The sequence below is a fragment of the Pimephales promelas genome, chromosome 4 (assembly GCF_988280905.1).
Source record: "Pimephales promelas chromosome 4, fPimPro1.hap1.1, whole genome shotgun sequence".
In the NCBI taxonomy this organism is placed as follows: domain Eukaryota; kingdom Metazoa; phylum Chordata; class Actinopteri; order Cypriniformes; family Leuciscidae; genus Pimephales; species Pimephales promelas.
Window position 1 is genome coordinate 42650844 of NC_142772.1, and position 18870 is coordinate 42669713.

The following is an 18870-nucleotide window of genomic DNA, read 5'->3' on the forward strand; positions in this document are numbered from 1 at the left end:
CATCTTTATGTGCCAGATTTAAGTGAGTGAACAAACGCTGATTGTTTATTGCATATGTGATGGGATTGTATATTTAAAGCCCAACATCAGCACTTTTTTCTTAATGCAATTACTTACAACGTCCCTGCCACGTTCACAGCGCAATAAAACGCTTCTTTCTGAGGTTGATCATTATTTAGTGTCATGTTTAAGCGATTATGGTATTTTCTGGAAATTATATATAGCCTAAAAGTGATGTTGGATATTGACCACCAGCAGCTGTGACACATCTTACAGAGTGCGTTTTCCTTCGTTTCATATAGACTGGTCGACTGTAATGAAATAAGTGCGCACTGCATACTGGAGATTACAGTAATTAGAGCATGAAGTGGACACTGGTGTTTTCATATGGCTGTGTGCTCATTCATGCAAGAAATGGTCAAAGAGACAGTTCAACTAAAAATAAGATATACTGTCATTATTTACTCACCTTTATGTAGCTCCAAGAACTTATGACTTTCTTTCCACTGTGGAACACAAAAAGAGACGTTTTGGAGAAACACTGTTTTTCCATGCATTGACAATAAAACGTGACTGAAGATTTCAAGTCTAAAACCGCCAACAAAAGTTGTACACATCCCAAATCTTCAGAAGATTTACAGAAATTTAAGTCTATTGAGCTGTTAACAGCAAGTTGATCAATTGAATTCCAGAATCAGATCAGTCTGATTTGTAAACAAATCATTTAGATCAAATTTGTGAATAGAATTGAACATTTTTCACAAGATCTGACTGCAATCAGTTATTTATTCATGAATCGGCACTGTAAAAAAATATTTTCAAGATTTGTTATCACAACATTTTTTCTTTTGTCAAATCAACTTAAATAATTTATTTAGTTCGATAACTTATAATTTTAAGTTTCTGATGATTAAATAAATCTCATTCATTGTATTAACTCAGTTCAATCAACTTAAAATTTGAAGGCAACCAGGTTACTTAATTTAAGTTAAACCAACAATGTTTTTTACAGTGTAGGCAGTTCGTTCCCTTGTGTACTGAATTCATCAATAAGCGTGAGGATGAATGTGAGGACTTCATTTTTTGTCTGTTTGTCTCACAAACCTATTGTTTTGATGACTTTTATGATACTTTTGTTGTTACCCTTATTTATCATTTATTTCTTCTGCATGGAAAATATCAATCAGTCATGGGGGTTTGGATTGATGGTGAGTGAATGATTACTGAATATTCTTATTGTTGTTGGGTGAACAATACCTTTTCATTTATTTGTCAGAGAGAAGTGTATTTGTGTGTGTGCACATCTTATGAGGTTCAAATGATCGTGTCTTAAAGGGTTAGTTCACCCAAAAATGAAAATTCTGTCAGTATTTACTCACCCTCATGTTGTTCCAAACCTCTGTGTGTTTATTTGTTCTGCTGAACACAAAGGAAGATATTCCTACTATGGTAGTCAATGGGGAATGAGATCTGTTTGATTAAAACGTTCTTCCAAATATCTTCCTTTGTGTACAGCAGAACAAATAAACACACAGAGGTTTGGAACAACATGAGGGTGAGTAAATACTGACAGAATTTTCATTTTTGGGTGAACTAACCCTTTAAAGGGATAGTCACCCTCATGTTGTTCCAAACCAAACTTGTATGACATTTTTACCTGCAAAACACAAACAAAAGATATTTTGAAGAATGTTGGTAACCAAACAGTTTTGACCAAAACGTCATACGAGTTTGTTATGAGGGTGAGTAAATTATCGAATTTGAATTTTTTTGGGTGGACCCTCCCAAAAATTTAAATGACAATAAGTGTATAGGTTGAGAGCAATGGATGTCAATGGGATTTTATAAATTGTGAAATAATGAGGTCAGTGTGTATCATCACATCCTAGAACAATTGATCGTTTATTACAATGGTTCTTCATACAAAGCCTGTAAGCGTAGAGGATACTGGAAGCCTCGAACAAAGCTCTTTATTATTGAGACGTAGGGCTGTCATACGCTCTCGTCATTGTCTGTTAATGAACAGTGGAAGGAGAGGAGAGGAGAGCAGTAACTGTATAAATGTGCTCCATTCATGTTTGTTCCCAGCCTGTCCTGGACAGTGTTCCCGCATTAAATGCAACTGGCAGGGAATAGCTTGCTGGGGGCCCATACACTATCAGCCCAGATGTTCCTCAAACCCATTGAGAGTCAAATTGGGCTCCTGGAGGGAAGATCTTCTCATTGTTGTGTCACAATAGCCTCGCATCCTTCCTTAGTCAATAGTACCTAAAACTGAATCACACACACACACATTGACATGAGGGATTCACAAGGACAGCAAAAGCTATTAGTATTCGGATCATCCAGTCTAGAATCTCTACAATTCACACTTTGATCTCCGACTATTTAAAGACAGGTCAGTTAATGTAAAAAAAGTTCTTCATGTAATAACATCTAAATTAGCCGGTTTGATCCAGTTCAAAGAAACTATTTCTAATGACTGAATAATAGCGGGTTCTCCCATGTAAGAATTTTAAAGCCTCAGATCAGGTAAAAATCTCTAGTCTTTTTTTTTTTTCCTTTTTAGCTACATGTTCACATTTACACGGCGTTTTCTTTCAAAAAATAAGTGCTATCCTTGAGCTAAAAAAGCTGCTTGACTCTCTTTAAACCACAATTTGACCTTTTATGCAACTGTAAAGATGCATTCATGGTAAAAATGCCAGGAATAAACCATCCACATTAATTGGATCATCACGAACACGGTCACAACTCTCAGTTGAAGTGCATCAAAATCGCATTATAATGTCAACAACATTCGGATTGCACAGAGCCATCACGAGTACCTGAATGGAATTCAAAAGCCTCTTTTCTAAGTCGTCTCGAGCGCTTGCTATCTGCCCCTGCAGGAACTCGTATCACATGAATGAATTATTGGATTACATCAGTGGCATCATGCAGCAAATGTTCTGGCCTTGGGTCTTGTTACAATAGCGTGGTTTTGCGGACACTGTCGTTCAATTAGCGCACCGTCATAACCAACGTGACTGTGTCCGTAAACCACCTCTACGCCGAATGAATAGAAATCAATTGGCAACCGTGACGCCTTCAGTCCTCTGGCTTAATGTGAAGCCCGTAGAAGGGTCATGTGTGGTGGCCGTGCCTATTGACGGCGACCCCTTCGACGTTATTCTCTATCAGTGCGCGCTCCTATATGCCATTTCCTCTCTGCCTCTAGTTAGTCTCTCTGTTTTCTGGCCTTCACCTGCAATGGGAGTCTCAGGAGTGATGTGGAAAAGTGGAGCGAGGTCATGCAGCCAAGGCAAGTCCGTGATCCTGAGTGGACGCAGGCGGATGGTGAGACGGGGGAGTGAAAACAGCAGGGGCTGGGGATGGACATCGGTGATGTTTAGATAAGAGGATGGGGAAGAGTGTTTTAAGAGCAGCACTGCAAATATAGAAGAAATTGCGTGTGTTTGGAAGGGCCGCTTGTGTCCATTTGTGTTAAAGGTGGTGCTTTTTTCCACCATCCCCCAGTGTGTTTACACATATTGAAATGGTGTGTGTGTGTGTGTGTGTGTGTGTGTGTGTGTGCGCAGCTGTGGGCCAGAGGTGGAGAAACACATCCGCACTGAGCTGCGCCGATACGTGATACAGGATTGACTATTTTAGAAAAGACAAGTTTCGATAGACAAACATTTGTCATCATTGTGTCATTCTAAACCGCTGAAACTTTCTTTCTTCTGCAAGCCGCACTGTAAAAAAAATATTGTTGGTTTAACTTAAAAAATTAAGTAACCTGGTTGCCTTAAAATTTTAAGTTGATTGAACTGGAAAAAGTGAGTTAAAGGGTTAGTTCACCCAAAAATGAAAATTAAGTCATTAATTACTCACCCCCATGCTGTACCAACCCCGTAAGACCTTCGTTCATCTTCGGAACACAAATAAAGATATTTTTGATTGAATCTGAGAGCTGGATCAGTCCTAGATAGACTGCCTAAGGGACTGCCTCTTGACTGCCCATAAAGTCATTAAAGAAAAGGTTTAAATATTCCATGTGCCTACAGCGGCTCAATTATAAGTTTATCAAGCGACGAGACTACTTTTTGTGCGAAAAAAACATAAATAACGACTTTATTCCACTATTCCATTACTTCCTTATGGGCGCATGCGCGAGAACTGAGACGAGGACGTTCTCATTCGTCTACTTCTTGTTACCGGCTGCTCACCGCTTAGGAGTTTTACCGCCACCTATCGTATAAGATGATGTGCTGATATAGCTGGAAGCGCAAAACTTTCTGTTTACAAGCAGAGGAAGATGCGCGCTGTGCACTTAAAAGCCTTTAATCTTCTCAAAAAACGACAGTGTTCCTTATAATACGGAGCGCCTTATATATGGATCATCATTTTATACGGTAGGTGGCGGTAAAACTCCTAAGCGGTGAGCAGCCGGTAACAAGAAGTAGACGAATGAGAACGTCCTCGTCTCAGTTCTCGCGCATGCGCCCATAAGGAAGTAATGGAATAGTGGAATAAAGTCGTTATTTATGTTTTTTTCGCACAAAAAGTAGTCTCGTCGCTTGATAAACTTATAATTGAGCCGCTGTAGGCACATGGAATATTTAAACCTTTTCTTTAATGACTTTATGGGCCGTCAAGAGCCAGTCCCTTAGGCAGTCTATATAGGACTGATCTAGCTCTCAGATTCAATCAAAAATATCTTTATTTGTGTTCCGAAGATGAACGAAGATCTTACGGGGTTGGAACAACATGGGGGTGAGTAATTAATGACATAATTTTCATTTTTGGGTGAACTAACCCTTTAATACAATGAAGGAGATTGATTTAATCATCAGAAACTCAAAATAATAAGTTATCTGAACTGAATAAATTACTTACGTTGATTTGACAAAAGAAAAAATGTTGTGATAACAAATCTTTTTTTACAGTATTATTCGTTTTCGGTAGCGTTCCTTCGCCTCGTTTTTCCTTGTTCCGCCCAGGGGCTCGTTTTCCTGGTGTTGAGATGGATCCATCAGGCCAGTTTTGCGTGTCTTTTATGAGCTGCATATGGAGGCCGCGCAGAGGGGAAAGGTGGAGAGCGTAGGCCCTCTCGTTTGCTTGCAAATGACCAGTATCGACCATCTGCTATTTTAGTGTCCTTCCCCACAGGCTCTTCTAGTGATTTTTTCAAGCTGTGCATTTGTTGTATGTGTATGAGAGGGACTGTATGCGTTTTGTGTTTGCTGGGCTTTTCTTTCAATCCATCCTAAAATTATAGTCGTGTTTTTGTTTTTCGCCATTCAAAGCCTGGCAGCCACAGGTAGGAGCTGAACTGCATTAAACAACCGGTCAATGGTTTCCTTTAGTGTGAGCCAGTTCCAAACGTCCTTTTGGAAATTGTGTTTACAGAAATGTTATTTAGAGGCGCAATCACATGTCTGTGCTTTCGCTTTGAGCAAGTGCAGCTTTTCTCCTCCCTCGCCGCTCGTTTCTGTCTCTCCCTCTCTTCTACTCGTGCGTTCCTAACAGATGTTTGCCCTAATGCATCTCGGGCTCAGGTTGTTTACTGAGCTTACATCTGGTTTGGGTGCTCCATATCCCCCTTTGCCTGGAATTAATGGTTGTTTTTTTTCTCCCCAAAAGCCAAATGTATTTACTTAAGTGGGTTTTTGCACACAATGGAGTTGGAGCGGGGAAATCTCTGGTCTCAGTTAGTTGTTGGTACTCAGTACAGTTCAGGTTGTAATGTGAAAATTGCAGTGTTTTAAACACATCTGAACAAATAAGCAGTTGGGGGCTGTTCAGCCTTTACAATTCACAGTATTAGTGGTGCTAGAATTCAGACAATCCTTAATATGAAGTGCACAACGCGTCCCACACCGTTTGTGTTTAGGGATGCACGATTAATGATGATAAATCAGAAATTGCGGTATGTTTGAGACGTTTATCAAATTGCAAAGACTGTGATTTAATTACATAATAAATGCACTGCGTGTTTCAGAGTGAAGCTTATAATCCGCCGGTGTTTGCAGCGTCTCAGAGCGGATCAGTTCACAGTAAATGCTGCTGGACTAGAAGCTCTAGCTTTTAGTTAAAGAAGTTTTAAAGGGGTGATGAAACTGAGAAATCAAATTTTCCTTGAGCTTTTGACATCTAAGAGGTCATCATATTATAAGAATATCCTGGAAGTTTCAGAACTGAAAATGTCCTTGTTAGTCCAATAAAAGCTTTTATAAACGACTAGTTTGGGGAAGTGGGGAACTATGACGACAAAGAGGATAAAACACCACCCACGCAGAAGAAGATCAACGCCTAGAGGAGACAGTCACTGCATACGCTTCCTCTGGACTCCAATAGGACTGCATGGATAAACTTTATTTTTAATGACGTTCCAGCTGATGAGGTAAAACATTGTCCGTCTGTTCGCTTCATTTCACTGAGGATTGTTTTGTAAACAAGACTGGATTTGCAGACCGATTAAGAGTAAAGAACGGCGCTGTGGCGTCTATATTGGATCTGACAGGAATGGTGCAACACACGGACTCTGGGTCGAACGTGTATTGGCGAATCATTCCGGTTGCCATTTTACAACATTGGACGTTTTCAAAACAATTTCCCCCACATGCATCGACGAGTGAGTTGAAACTCATTATAATATGCAAAACTGTTCTCCACTCACAGCAGTGGGCGTTTACTTCCAAGTCTTTAGAGCGAGACGCCCATAAAAACAGAGCGTTTTTGAGCTAGGCTGAAAACTAGGGTAGAAAATAGCCTATTACTTATTCATGTTGATGTTTGTGAATGCAAAAACCAAGCGAACTTCATAAGTTGACCTCAGACAACAATATAATAAAATTTAAAAAGCCAGTTCATGACCCCTTTAAATATGGATATTTTTCTTACAAAAACCCATTACTTTGCTTCAGAAGGACTTTATTAACCCCCTGGAGTCTATTTGGACTCTGGAGTCTTACCTTTATGATGGATGGATACACTTTTGTGGACATTCACTACCATTATAAAGCTTGGAAGAGCAATGATATTTTTTTTAACTTCGAATGTATTCGTCTGAAAGAAAGTACTGTATATACCGGAATATAAGACAACCCTGATTATAAGACGATATTATAAGATAATTTACAGTTAAATATTACTATGGTATTTTGTTTTTATTTAGTATTAATGATATGGGTAATAATAATGCTAACGTTAGTATTAGTATTATATTATAGCCATATTGATATATAAATTGTAATTATTGTAATACATTTTAAATACATTTTAAAATGATTGACGTATTGTGCAGCCCTACAATCGCAATCACAATTTTTTCTCACAAGTTTGTTTTTTTTTCTCTGAATCGTGCAGCCGTAACAGACATGTTGTTGAGATGTGCATTACTTTTTAAAGGTACAAAAATTATAAGTAAATCGTCATTTACTCAACCTTGTGTCATTCAGTTAGATATCAGTGCTTTTTGTCTATAAAGTAAGTGGGATACAAAGTTGTTTCGTTTAAAGGACAACTCCGGCGCAAAATGAACCTTTGGTCTAATTGCACATTGTTACCTATTCAACCGTTATCTGAGATTTTTTTTCATGATTGCCGAATCTAAATAGTTTTATCTATTAAAACAGTTTAGCCTATAATGCTAGTATAACGCTAGTCTATAGGGCATAGAGTAATGACAAATAAAAATCGCTTTTTATTACCACTAACAAGGCTCAAAATAGCCCCACAGAAACACGGTAGCACAATATGGATCCCTACATGCAAAACGAAGCATTGAGAACTTTGTCAGTGTCCATACAGTTTAATAAGAAGATATTTTATACACACAGTAAATTTCGCGAATACAGGAAGAAGCCATCTTTAAAATATAGTCTCTACCAGTCGATCTACGAACGCTGATCCAAGTGCGCTGAACTGTGCAGAATCTCATATGGTCCATTGTTTCCGGAAGAAACACAAACACGAACCATTTTCTTCTCTTTAATATGTACGTGTTGCCTACTGTTCGCGCTCACATAATCACTTTATTCACATCTCACTAGCGCACTTGGATCGGCGTTCGTAGATCGACTGGTAGAGACTATTTTTCAAAGATGGCTTCTTCCTGTATTCGCAAAGTTGACTGTGTGTATAAAATATCTTCTTATTAAACTGTATGGACGCTGACAAAGTTCTCAATGCTTCGGTTTGAATGTATGGATCCTTATTGTGCTACCGTGTTTCTGTGGGGCTATTTTGAGCCTTGTTAGTGGTAATAAAAAGCGATTTTTATTTGTCATTACTCTATGCCCTATAGACTAGCGTTATACTAGCATTATAGGCTAAACTGTTTTTATAGATAAAACTATTTACATTCGGCAATCATGAAAAAAAAATCCCAGATAACGGTTGACTAGGTAACAATGTGTAATTAGACCAAAGGTTCATTTTGCGCCGGAGTTGTCCTTTAAGTAGTTAGATTCTACATTTGTTTTGTTTTGTTTTTTCAGTTAGAAACCACTTAGCAACACCCTAGCAATCTTTGCAATTGCATAGCAATGCCCTTTCAACCATGCACAACAGTGTGACAAAACGTTTTGGCCGTGTTCTTCAGAAAATGTTGCAATTTAACTCATTTTGGCATTGCCCTTTAACATAATTCTTTCCCGTGTGACTTGAAAATTGAACTGTTAGCAGCAGGAAGCACCAGAGGAACAAACAGTCAAGCACACTAGCATTCACACACAATAAAAGTGGCTCTGTGTTGCCATTGGGGCAGAAACAGCTCCACAGCTGGGCTCGGCCCCCTTCCCTCGGGAAGTACGTCCACAAAAATCTCCCCGCACAGGCCCGGACCACCCCAACACCTCTGCCTCCTGGTGTAAGGCGGGTTTCTACAGCTTGATTCCCAAAGCAGATCTCCCCCCAGATGTGCAAGACCCACAGGATGGAGTAACAATAGTGAGGCTGTTGGACCATTAGACCCCGGTGAGGCAGTGTGTGCGAGCGCTTAGCCCCTCACCCTCCCCCCGTCTTCTGCAGGACGACCTTTAACCCTGGTTCGCTACATGCTGCACACCTCCTGCTGCGCCTCTCACACGCAGTCGCACTAGCTCTGTCACTCAGAGAGAGAGACTAATGCAGATATAGACTGCATGCTGATGTAAAATAGCAAGAAAGAGAGAGAGATCAAAGGCAAAAACTACTGGGGGAGGATAGATATGCATCTGCAATATTCATATTTGAAACCACTGCGATCATCATATTTAATGTTGTATTCTTAAAGCAATAGTTCAGCCAGAAATGAACAAAATCTGTCATTATTTATTCACCCTCATGTTGTTCCAAACCTGTATGACTTTATTTCTTCCATGGAACGGGATACTTTTATGGTGCTTTTTGTCATTTTGAAGTTTCACAGCCCCAGTCAGACTTATATGGAAAAGAGTGGATATTCCTCATAAAGTCATGTGTTGTGTTTGGAATGACATTAGGGTGAGTAAATAATGACAGCTTTTTTTTTCGATTTTATTTAAATTATAGTTCAATTTCATTTTATTTTTGCACTTGGAATGTAAACTGAGAAAGAGAGAGAATTTCTTTCCAGACGAGGCGAAAGAGAGAGGAAGATGGAGCAAAGCATGAGAGCGCCTATAAACTCTGGACCTGAGAAACAGAGATAACGGCAAACCATGCAGCAGACAGCAAATACAGCATCAATCTCCTCAGTCACTCCTTCTCTTTCTGCTCCTCTCTCCATCTCTTTTCCCTCCAGTGAGTCTTTTTTCCCTTGGATCCTCATGCTGAGTGCTCCTGTGTGTTTGTAATAGACCCTTTCCACGTGCTGCCTGCTCCTTCTCTCTTTTCCTTTGCCTCTCTCGCTCTCTCGCTCTCTCTCACCTCTCCAGCACACATGGAACAGTTTATCTAGGAGCTTATTTTTTTGCGCCTATTAAGCAAAGTTCCTTCTCAGACTCGCACAAAAAAGGCAGCCATGGAGAGAAAAACTCTTTTTATTGTGATTGTATAGTAGAGAGAGAGAAAGAGAGAGAGAGAAACCCCCCCTGGTAAGCCATGGCTCTACCACGCATGAGAAAATCAATAAAGCATCTCTTAAAAAGAGGTTGACGGATAATGGAGAGAGACGGGTGGGAGAAACAGACCGGGTCCCCTGGATACCTTTCTGCCCTTTCTCTTTCCCCTTCATCCCACAAATACACCGTCCACGCTGTGATAGAGCAACACAATTGTATCACTGCCATATTTTTTTTTGGTTTGTGGCATAGGCTGTCTTGTCAATTGGAATGGGACCAATATAGTTGTCCTGTCAGATCACTACAAGCAATGTCAAGAACATTTTTAATTTCTGGAGATAGCATTCCTATTCTTCTCAATGGCCGTTGTAACCCCCCAAGTCGTAAACTTGGCATATACCGGCAGGATGTGTATACTGTATGATGCTAACAGATTTGGTTTCGAATTGAACACAGGATGGTTCTCTAATATGTAAATGTGCATTTCTTTGCGTCTGAATAAAAAAAAAATAAATAAATAAATATCGACTGAATACATTCGAAAAACCCAACTGTTTGACTCTAGGGGAGTGGTAAAATGAGCCTATATCCAAAAAAAAGTGGAGTATCCCTTTAAGACTGTATCTGAATCTATGCCTTCCACAGACTGTATAGACGAATCCGACGAGCGTTCTGTGTAGGCTGCCATCTTGTGGCGACGCCATTACTGAGCTGTTACACAGGCATATAGACATATGCACCGGTATGTAAACAAACCTCGGTGATAACGCGAACTCACCCTCGATGACAGCTACAGCCAGGCAGAATGACTTGTTGGTTTGATCTGTGACTGCAGTGGCCTCCATTCACAGATGAAGGTACAAACGATCTTACAGATTAACGTTATTTATGAAAATAGCTTGGCAAGCTAGCTAGGCTAACGTTTGCTAACGAGGAAACTATAAAAAGATCTGTCCATTTGGCAACAATAAATAAATAAATGAATGAAATCAAATAAACAAATTCATGTTTTTCATTTCATTTGTGTCCATTATTTATCTAATTTTTACATTGCAACAGGCAAGGGTAAGGTAACGTTACAGCTAGAAAGTATACATAATATCGACCAATTAGTGTTTTTAAACCATGGAAAGAGGTCAATATAACAGCGGGAGAACAATTATGTCACATAACGTTACATTTAGCTCAGGAAAGCCATTTAATGACCATAGCATGTTAATTTAATAGAAAAAATAGCAAGAGAGGAGATTTTGCTGATCACTATATCACATATTTATTATATTTTTTTTACTTATGTCATTAAATAATTGTTATTATACGCGAATGTCCACGTCTTGTACTCGCCCAGGAAATCTGTAAACCGTACGGCACCAGACAGGGGCACTCGACCTGGGGTATTCACATTGTTTTCTCTTCAAAATTGAAATTTTACTGCCACCATTGAAACAATTTATAACGGAAACTGTTTACCCACTCGACATTATACAAGGGATAACGTTGTAACGTTACTGACAGTCGTAAATCGCGGGCTGTTTATTCCAGTGGACGCAAGTTGCAACTAAAACAATAGGAGGCAATGGCGCAACGCTACCCAGCAACAGCTCAGTAATGGCGCCCCGCTTACTTCCGGTAGTTTCGCCGGATTCGTCTATATACTGTACTGTATAAATATAAATACATGCAGGGATTGCTATCAGGATGGAAAGATACTTTCACCCAACATAACACCCAAAAAAATCTGGTTCAAATCCCCTAACCCGCCTTTAAGTATGCATGCTAGTTTTCTCTATTTTTACAATTCGATACTTTTTCTGTCATCTAACATTAAAATGTTGTGTTGTCGAAACTTGTGGCTTTTAAATGGATTGATTTTAGTTTTAATTTCACCAACCCTTGCTTGCTATATAGTCTACTTTGTTGATTATAAAAGGTGTTGTCTAGTTTGGTTGGATTGCACTGCTAGCTTGCAGGATAGACTGCATTGTTGATTATTTAAAGCACTCATAATGATTTGACTAATGTGATCAAGTTCTGTTGCATCGCATCGTGCCACAAACTGAAAGAGAGTGCTACGGCAACACAGCGTGACTCTCTCTCTCTCTCTCTCTCTCTCTGCCCATCCAGACGTCTGATGCTGTTATTGAATGTGTGTTGATTAAATTCACACAATCCACACACCCCCTCCTCTCCCTCGGGGAGCTTTTATTTAATTAATAACGCAAGCCTACCATTAAAACACTCGCTGTGTGTGTAGGTGTGTGTCTGACAGAGCGAGTCTCATGGCTGTTGTGCTTGTGATCACCGTGTGACGCTGTGTGTGCACTTGTATTGTTGTGGTGGTGGGGTTCCCCACCCGGCGTTAACAAAGCAGTATTGTGTGTGTGGTTATTGTCGTGGGTTAAGCTGTGCTCAGGGCTGTCATGGGTAATCTGAAGCTCTTCACTCCAGTAGTATGTACCTGGAGATGCAGGTATGACTTACATATTAGTGCTGGATTGTATATCACAGATGTGATGTGCATTGACTGAACGCATCATGTGTCCTGGACTATTGATGGAAGGGAAGTGCCGGTGTTTTCGTAGGGATGCTGCTATTTTTAGGAATGCAATAAAATGGTTAACCTATTGATGTTGATAGATAGATCTGTCTGTCTGTCGGTCTGTGTAATCTATCTATCTATCTATCTATCTATCTATCTATCTATCTATCTATCTGTCTGTCGGTCTGTGTAATCTATCTATCTGTCTATCTATCTATCTATCTATCTATCTATCTATCTATCTATCTATCTATCTGTCTGTCTATCTATCTATCTATCTATCTATCTATGTTAGAAAATATAGATAGAAAATATAGATATAGCTTTGTTTTTGAAAGTATCCAAAATAATAGTATATTATAGTATATAATATCAATAGTATATTAAAATTAAATGAATATGCAAAGCTGAATTTTCGGCATAATAACTCCATTCTTCGGTGTCACATGATCCTTCAGAAATCATTCTAAATATGCTAATTTAGGGCTCAAGAAACGTTATTTTTCATATCGGTGTTTAATTGTGCTGCTCAATATTTTTCGTTTTAGTGGAAATTATTTGTTTAATGGAAAACTCAAAAGAGCAGCATTTGTTTCAAATAGAAATATTTAGATTTTATTGCATCCTTGCTGAATGAAAGCATTCATTTGTTTCAAAATTGTTTATTACATTGCATCCTTATGAGTTTTGTCCTGTGTCATGCTGTCTACAGGGTTAATTTCGTGATTCCAGAATAATAAGTGTTATAATGTACATAAATACATTTATTCATTAAGCAGATGCTTTTATCCAAAGCGACTTACAAATGAGAACAGAAGCCATTAAACTAACAATAGGACAACAATATGCAAGTGCTATGACCCCCCTCGCAGTTTAATCTAATGCAGTATAAGTTCCTTTTTTAAGATAATATATATAGAATAGATGATAAAGTGTTAGTATTAAGGTGGTGTGTGTGTTGTGTGTGTGTGGCTTGACTTTTTTTTCAAGTGTAATCAAGGATGCTGCTCAGGTGGCCTGCATCCTCTCTGGAGGAGACCTGAAGTGCTCTCCTCTTCTCTGCTGGTGTTTCACTTTCTTTTGTTTTTCACTTCATGCCACTGACCCCAGGCCAGCCCGGTGGCGTACCTCCCCCCATCTTTCCCTTCTCTCTCATCTCTCTTTGTGTGACTTCCTCTCTGAAATGTTATTTTCAACGGAAAATATATTCTCATTTTTAAGTGCCGAATCGCCTGTAACCAAATCACTTTCCACCCTGAACGTATCAATTTAAAGATGCGTGTGAAGCGCGATGTGAGCTAGCTGCACTGAAAGATTTCACAGTTGTTGATTGCCTCTGGGTCCGTTGCGGATTTTAATAGCAGCTTTTAAACTTAGCAACATTTACCAGCAGTTTATTAGCTAGACGTTGACCGAAAGTGGTTCGAAATGAATTTAGGCCGAGGCCAGAGAGGGTTTGAGAGCGTCTGCATGGGTTCCGCTGAGTAGGACAGAAAAGGGGCACTCGCTTCCTCTTTCTTAGCTTTTTACCTATTACAGATCCATTACCAGAAAGAAATCAGGACTAGCAACCCTATAGAGCAGAGAGATAGAATTTCAATCCATGTCTACTGAGAGTCTCTTCAAAATAAAAAGAGTGAGAGAGTGATACACAGCCTTTAGAAGTAGGTTAGATTGATTTAGTGGTCATTCAGATGGCTTTGAGTAGCTAGACTTCATATGAACTTGCTGGAAATCTGATGTACTTTTTGGTTGTCATGATACCAAAATTTCAGAAATCAGTATCGTGGGACAACGCGTTCTCATCCCAAAGCGCCATATAGGACGCTTTTGCAAAAGCGTAAATATCCAACGCACATGGCACCCTTTAACGTCTAATGAGACGCTTCGGTTAATGGTTAAGTTTAGGTATGGTGTTGGGTAAGGGTTAGACCACTAGGGGGCGCCTTCTGCCCAAATATATCTGCGTCTCATTTCACGTTAAAGGGTGCCATGTGCGTTGGATATTTACGCTTTTGCAAAAGCGTCCTATATGGCGCTTTGGGATGTGAACGGGGTCCGTGGGAGCAACACGTTGCATGGACTGTTGTGTCTGTGTACCACTGGTGGCATCAATGTATTGCGTTCTCAAGCTATAATGTAAAAGATATAATCCTAAGTCCATTTAGAAATTAATTGATAATAAAACAATTTGGAACTGGCAAAACATCTGTTGTAATATAATGAAATATTTGTGTTTCATTTGTATATTTATATGTGTACATTTTTTAAATTATTTTTAGTACATTTTGCTATTTCAGGTTTGAACAGAAACATCATCAGTTTGAAAAAGTACACTCTAAAAAATGCTGGGTTGTTTTAACCCAATTTTGGGTAAATAATGGATAAACCCAGCCATTGGGTTTAATTTTTTAATCACATTTTTAACCCGACGTTTGGGTTTGTCCGTATTTTACCCAAAATTGGGTTAAAACAACCCAGCATTTTTAGAGTGTATATTTCCTTAAGCCATGTTAGTACTAATAAATATTCAATTAACTGCTCGTTAATGCAAATATCTAATCAGCCGATCACAGGGCAACAATTCAATGCATTTATGCATGTAGACAAGGTAAAGACCGACGCTCTGCCGAACTTTAAACTGGACATCAGAATGGGAAAGAAAGGTGATTTGAGAGACTTTGGCAAGGTTTGTGGGTTGATGCCAGATAGACTGGTCTAAGTATTTCAGAAACTCCTGAACTATTGGGATCTCTTGGGTTTACAGAGAATGGTCCCAAAACGAGAAAATGTCCACTGAGCGGCAGTTCTGTGGCCGAAAATGCCTTGTTAATGCCAGAGGTCAGAGGAGAATGGTCAGACTGGTTCGAGCTGATAGAAAGGGAACATAACTCAAATACCCAAGGCTTGCAGAAGAGCATCTCTAAACCCACAACACATCGAACCTTGAAACACACTGCTAAGGACAGAAAACTGAGGCTGTAATTTGCACAGGCTCACCAAAATTGGAGAATAGAAGACATGTTGCCTGATGAATCTCGATTTTTTATGTATATATGCAAGTGACTGTTTGAAGTCATTATGTGGTACAGTAGAAAGACTAGTGTCCTGTTTTATTTTTGTGTCGACGTGGTACAGAAGTTACGTTACTTTTGACATTCCTATGTAGCAGTAAAATGTGCAGTTGGCAGTAAGTCAGCAGTATATGAGTTACTCTCTCTCTCTCTCTCTCTCTCTCTCTCTCTCTCTCTGTTTCTGTTCGCTTTTGACAGATGTGCTTCTAATCCGTCCAAGCTCCCAACCACCACCATGGCCCTGTGTAACCTCTATCTTTCTTGGTCTTTCCTTCTTTCTCTTCTCTATGCAGTGTTCTCTGACAGATCTGCTCATCTGGGATATATCAGGGGCAACATGTACTACTAAACAAACTTTTACAGGCATACATGTACATATTGTCCCATTAAAATGATCCTTGTCTGTGCTCATTCTGTGCCTGGTTGCATTTGTAGAGGTGTTATTAATAAATATGACCTCATCGGTGTCCTCAGAGAACTTCCTCTCCCTTCCCAGCTCTCCCTGTATGTACTTCATTAGCTTTTCTCTTCTTTCTTTGCACTGTTCTCTGTCTCTTGGTCTCTCTCAATGCAATACATTTCTCTGCGTCTCCAATATTTCTTGCCCTCTGTCTCTCACCTTTTCTCTGTTCTTGTTCTGTTTTTTTTTTTTTTTCCAGTATCACCCATCTGCCCGCCCTCTGTTTCTATTTACTATAGTAGTCTGTCTCTGCCCTTTCTAGTAGTCTGTTTCTGCCCTTCATGTCTGGTCCTTGTCACTCTCTGGCTCTCACATGCTCAGCTGTACTCTCATATTCTGTGTGTGTGTGTGTGTGTGTGAGAGAGAGAGAGAGAGAGAGAGAGAGAGAGAGAGAGAGAGAGAGAGAGAGAGAGAAAGAGAGAGAACACGTGTATTTACCAGGATGATGCCAACAAAAAGTATGTTTCACCCTAAAATATATATTTAAATACATGTTTAAACTTTTATAAGGTAATTTTAATGACAATTCAGAACCCTTCCTCACTATGTTTTCATTATTTTCATTATTCCATATATTTATTTCTGTAATATTTAAAAAATATTTAATATATTTTAGCAATAGAAATTAGCTATATGTTATTCTAATTATTTCATTTGGTATGACGGTTGAACTGGGTTAAATGCATTATTTAATGCATTGATTCACTGTAAAAAAATATTGATGGTTTAACTTAAAAAAGTAAGTAACCTGGTTGCCTTAAAATTTTAAGTTCATTGAACTGGAAAAAGTGAGTTAATACAATGGAGAATGATTTAATCATCAGAAACTCAAAATTATATATTATCTGAACTAAATAAATTATTTAAGCTGATTTGACAAAAGAAAAAATGTTGTGATAACTACACTGTAAAAAAATATTGTTGGTTTAACTTAAAAAAGTAAGTAACCTGGGTTGCTTGAACTGGAAAAAGAAGTTGATTGAACTGGAAAAAGTGAGTTAATACAATGAAGGATATTAATTTAATCATCAAAAACTCAAAATAATAAGTTATCTCAACTAAATAAATTATTATAAAGTTGATTTGACAAAAGAAAATATGTTGTGATAACAAATCTTGAAAATATTTTTTTACAGTGTTTAAATGTGTATATATTTATGTTAAAACATTTTTAGCAATGTTAAATTTAAGATTGTACCTGATAAAAATATTTTTATAATCTTTCTGCACACTTTGTGTGCAAGTAGTATCACATTGCAAAACAATGAAAAAAATCTTTATGGACATATAGTTTATTATTGATTTTGTTTGTAATCTTTTAATGCACTTGAATGATTCACTCTGTTTTTTTTTTTTTTGTTTTTTGTTTTTTTGTTTTTTGAGAATTCCAGCTGCATATCTGCATGAATGTTTCAGTTCAAGATGCATCACAATTAACCTTAAGATAGCATGTAGCTCAATTATTTTTTAACGATAAACAACTGGCAGCTGGTTTACTTTAATTTAACAATCTCTGAACGCATTAGCTAATTTACAGTGACAGACTGCCATCAGACTTCTTACCTGATGTTCAAACAGAAACATTGATTCATTTTATAGCACCGGCCATATGTGTGAATTATTGCAATTAGAACCAGCATCTGAGGCTTATCCCAAAGGCCTGATGTCATCACGTCGTAATTAGGGACAATGATGTTTCTTTTATGATGCGATGTTTTATACAGGGTGAAATGATATATTAGGATGCATCAGAGACTGCGGTAATCATCTGGATACCATAGTATTTCCTCATTAAAGCGTGCAGCTCTGCTATTTCCTTTGGGGTTGAGTCTGAGGTAAACATATGAGCTCACCTCAGCCTTACCTCACCTCTGTGTGTCTATGTGCGCAAAGGTGAGCCATCACATTTTTAACGGGCAATAAAGCATGTCAGTATGCACTTATTTGAAATGGAGATGTGCATTTTTCTATTATTTATACCCTAATGAATAAAACTCTCCTAAAATATTCCGTTTTCTCCAGTCTCATCGAACACAGCTGAGATATCAGTCACCTTTGGAAAACTGACCCACAAGCTCTCCTTTCTCACCCTTCGTCGACGTGTGTGTATGTGTGTAGACCTCTATAGGGCTCACAAACACTTACTGTTGAAAACGGAAACGGCATTAGGAATATATTAGGTATTCAACTGTCAAAAACAGATAAATGAAAGAGCAGATTGTTTTATAGCGGAGCTGAACGAATGCGGAAAGCAAGACAAACTGATTTTTAAACAATTGAAGTAAACCAAATTACTTAATGTTGTTTTTCATGCACCATACAAAGTCACCATCTGTCGCTTTCGCTCAATCTCTTTGCAGTATACAGCAAAATATAATTACGGCCATTGTGAGAAACGTCTTTGAGAATAAGGTGGTAATTCTGGGTCATAAAGTTTACCCATATGAAATGTCATCTAACAAGACAACTAGTTTTGAATTGTAATAATGCATGATTAGCGCCCTCACAGACAGCAGGACAATATAAACAGGAAAACTTCATTATGTGCCCGTAAGAGAAGGAAAGTTTCTTTGGTGGGGGCAGGTTTGAATCCAGTGCTTCAGATCGGCTGTTTATATATCAGTGGGCGTCTCCTAACAGGGGATTTGTTTGGTTTGTACTTTTTTTATGAGAAAATTTTCAGATAAATCTGACACAGCCCTGGGGTTTGTTGTGAAAAGGCTTGAAATGAAGCCAGAGCATTACTTTGTTATCCTCCCACTTATATAAACACAAAACACTCACACA

At 38.6% G+C, this 18870-nt stretch overlaps 1 protein-coding gene across 3 annotated transcripts in view; it reads left to right on the top strand.

Annotated features, from left to right (window-relative positions):
• Positions 1 to 18870, top strand: part of sema4c (sema domain, immunoglobulin domain (Ig), transmembrane domain (TM) and short cytoplasmic domain, (semaphorin) 4C) — a 357189-nt gene that overhangs the window by 284578 nt on the left and 53741 nt on the right. The window lies entirely within an intron of this gene.